The sequence below is a fragment of the Salvelinus sp. IW2-2015 genome, linkage group LG4q.1:29 (genome assembly GCF_002910315.2).
Source record: "Salvelinus sp. IW2-2015 linkage group LG4q.1:29, ASM291031v2, whole genome shotgun sequence".
Lineage (NCBI taxonomy): Eukaryota > Metazoa > Chordata > Actinopteri > Salmoniformes > Salmonidae > Salvelinus > Salvelinus sp. IW2-2015.
Genome location: NC_036842.1, coordinates 65,768,876 through 65,772,827, shown reverse-complemented (window position 1 = coordinate 65,772,827; position 3,952 = coordinate 65,768,876).

Sequence of the window (3,952 nt, the reverse complement as noted above, 5' to 3'; positions counted from 1 at the left end):
GCCACACTGCAGCCCACTCTCTCCTCTAATATACCCAGAGATGAACAACGACGTCAGCCCGCAAGCAGCCTGCATGACGTCAACAGATATGTGCTTTGACCAGGACGTCATGTTGAAATTGTGGCCCACCATAACAGAGAGTGAGATCAGCTTTGAACAGAGGAGCAAAATAAAACAGCAGTATTTCAGTGCAAGCATCACTGTCAGTGCAATGGTACAATTATCTGTCTGCTCTCCTCTCCAATAACGCTGAGGTATTCCTGGTGCCCACAACATGTCCAGTGTTCATAGAAACACTCACGTTTTGTTGACCTGTGGGGGCTAACTTATATTTACAGAGAAGTGATAAGGATGGCAGAGTGTATACTAATAAAACACATTTTAACCAGGGGGAGATAGATTAACGTCAAATTGGATTTCAGGTCTCTCCAAATGAGTCAGCATTTCTCTATAAATCAGGTCTTCCTTATTAACACAGTAGCCATGTGCTCTAGCTCTGTCCAGTGATGGGTAACACAGAATGACAGCGTTGATATTGTATTCCGTTAGCTAATAAATTACATCATGTTGCTGGTCAACTAACTGAGTTGTGAAGATATGACTGGGTGAAAGGAACCAATGGGAGTAGCTCTGGGTTAGGTGAAGAGGGTTATAAAAAAAGAGCACATACATAAACCTCGGAGTGCATTCCATGCCTTCCTCTGCAGCCTCCATGTGCTGCACTCTGAGGCTCCTCCCCCAGGGCCACCCGGGCACGAGGCGGGAGCAGGATCTGGCATTCCACAGGGCTATGTGTGACGCCACACAATAGCTTAGGCACAGGGGCAGGAACAGGGGCAGGAGGCCTACCCTGCCAGTCCCAACACAACCAATCACATAAGGATGCATGGCCTCAATACAACAACCTTCTCACCAACCACGTCATGTCATATATTACTAGAACGTTTTTATTTACATCTTTTCTCTTTTACCCCATTTGGTAGTTACAGTCTTGTCCCATCGCTGAAACTCCCYTACGGGCTAAGGAGAGGCAAAGGTCGAGAGCCACGTGTTCTCTGAAACATGACCCTGCCAAGCCGCACTGCTTCTTGACACACTGCTCTCTTAACCCGGAAGCCAGCCGCACCAATGTGTCGGATGTAACTACGTCCAGCTGACGACCGAAGTCAGCTTGAAGGTGTCTGGCCCGCCACAAGGAGCCATTAGAGGGCGATGGGACAAGGAAATCCTGGCCTGCCATAACCCTCCCCTAACCCGGGCAAAGCTGGGCCAATTGTGCGCCGCCTCATGAGTCTCCCAGTCACAACCGGCTGTGACACAGTCTGGGATCGAACCCGGGTCTGTAGTAGACCGCTACGCCACTCGGGAGGCCCACAATACTTGATTTTTAAAGGCCTTCCCAAATGTTTTGATTTGTGATATCTGTTATGTTCCTGTGCTGGTCAGCTGGTGAGGCTACTATACATATGGTCAAGGTTACAGACCTCCCCTCCCATCATCCAGACCACGTTACCATCAAAACACGGGAGCAGCGTTTGAACCGAGTCCAGTGACCAATGGGGACCGGAGGAGGGCTAATGGGCTTAAGTGAGTGTCCAGACTACCCACTGCTCTCCTAAGCCTGTTTGACCAGCTGTCTGTCTGTCTAAAGACGGCTAGAGAGTGCCCCACTCACGCACTAACTTAAGGGAGTGCTCTGAGAGGCTAAACACACTCCTGCGTAGCGGCCGCTCCTCCCATCTGTTCCACCAACCGCCAGCCTCTCCTCCAACACAACAAAAGGCAATATTGACTGGATGCAGAAAACAACAAGGGGCGAATCCAAAAAGGAAAAGCTAAAACTTTGAACTCCCTCAAAATCATACAAAAAACATCATACAAAACAAAAAAGTAATCCTCAGTAATTCAAATTGACTCAGAGCCCTACACAGATCCGGGGACCTGAGAGGACAGAACTGCTCCAGTCAGTATTCCGTGCAGCTCCTCGCCTGTGACATCCTTCAATCCCAAGAAGCGTTTAGCTGCAGATATTATGATATCAATCTTTCTAGAATTCTTATCCAGTCCGGCACTGCAGTCTATCACCATAGCAATAAATGCCAAAAAGTCCACAGCATTAGACTGCGGTGCCTCCACCATAGGGACCGTCACACTCCCACTGTCTTTCACTCTTTTTCGCTGCCTCGGCATAAGAGCAGTGGTATAAAGTACTTAAAAGTAAATTAAAAGTAAAAATACTTTAAAGTACTAATTAAGTAGTTTTGGGGGATATTTGTACTTGACTATTTATATTTTTGACAAGTTTTACTTTTACTTCACTACATTCCTAAAGAAAATAATGTACTTTTTACTCCATATATTTTCCATGGCACCCAGAAGTACTCGTTACATTTTGAATGCTTAGCAGAACAGGAAAAGGGTCCAATTCACACAATTATCAAGAGAACATCCCTGGTCATCCCAAACGCCTCTGCTCTGGCAGACTCACAACAACAACAACAAAAAAACAACAACAAAAAATGGCACCATCTGGTTTGCTTAATATAATGATTTGTACTTTTACTTTTACCTTTGATACTTAAGTATATTTTAGCAATTACATGTACTTTTGATACTTAAGTATATTTAAAACCAAATACTTTTACACTTTTACTCAAGTAGTATTTTATTGGGTGACTTTCACTTTTACATGAGTTATTTTCTATTAAGTATGCTTTACTTTTACTCAAGTATGACAATTGGCTACTTTTCCCAGCACTGCATAAGAGACACGCAGCTGTAAGGCTGACGACCTCTGCCTCCTTCACCCTAAGAGGGCACTCAGGGAACTCATGTGCATGTTCTCCACCACAATTCCAACATTCATAGTCTTCTTCTATCTTAGCAATATGATCACTCATATCCAGTTTACTACAAACACATGACACATGTCCAAGCGCTTTGCAGTTTGTACATTGCAATACCCTGGGAACAAATGCTCTCACAAGATAATTCACATAACCCATCTTTGTGTATAGGGAGAGACCCCTCTTTAAAAAAAAGAGTAGCACTGACACACTTCTCATTTCTTCCATTGACCATAAGACAACCGACGAACACCAACTGCTCCAGAAGTTTTCCTCTTCATAATCAACTTCCCGAGAGACCCCCAAAATCACTCTTGGTGCCCTGAAAATTTAAGCAAGTCAACTCTTTTGCCTTCAATCTGGTGAGGCCCAATGTGCGCAAATTCGACCTCCGCTTCCGCCATTTTCCTCGCCACCATCTTCTTCTCCTTCATTGGGGTTTTAAACCGATGTACATACCAATATTAGGTCCATTACCGCCACCTGCCGGGCTGGAGTGTGATGGACACTATGGAGGTGTTCTAGATTCTACACTTTAGTCTACATGAATGGAGGAGGGACATTATTGCTGAGTGAATTAGTTTGTTCTGGACGGGTTTTGAGTAAATCGGGGAGGGTAAAGCTTAATCCCAGAGATGTGATCGTTCTTCTGAGCATTTGCCTTTGATGTTCATAGGTTTGACAGTGAAGGAGGACGTGATCTTTAGTTTCTGCCACTGGACAGTTGGGATATGAACCTGTGTTAGCCGCCAACTTTATCACCCACATGCCCCTATGGAGGTGGGCGAGGAGCAGAAGGTGAGTGACGGAGAGATCCAAGTACCCAGCGCCACAGTACATAGAAGGTGGCACCGCCCACCACACGTATCATTTGTTATTCCTGATTATTATTTGACCATGCTTGTCACTTATGAACATTTTGAACATCTTGGCCATGTTCTGTTATAATCTCCACCCGGCACAGCCAGAAGAGGACTGGCCACCCCTCATAGCCTGGTTCCTCTCTAGGTTTCTTCCTAGGTTTTGGCCTTTCTAGGGAGTTTTTCCTAGCCACCGTGCTTCTACACCTGCATTGCTTGCTGTTTGGGGTTTTAGGCTGGGTTTCT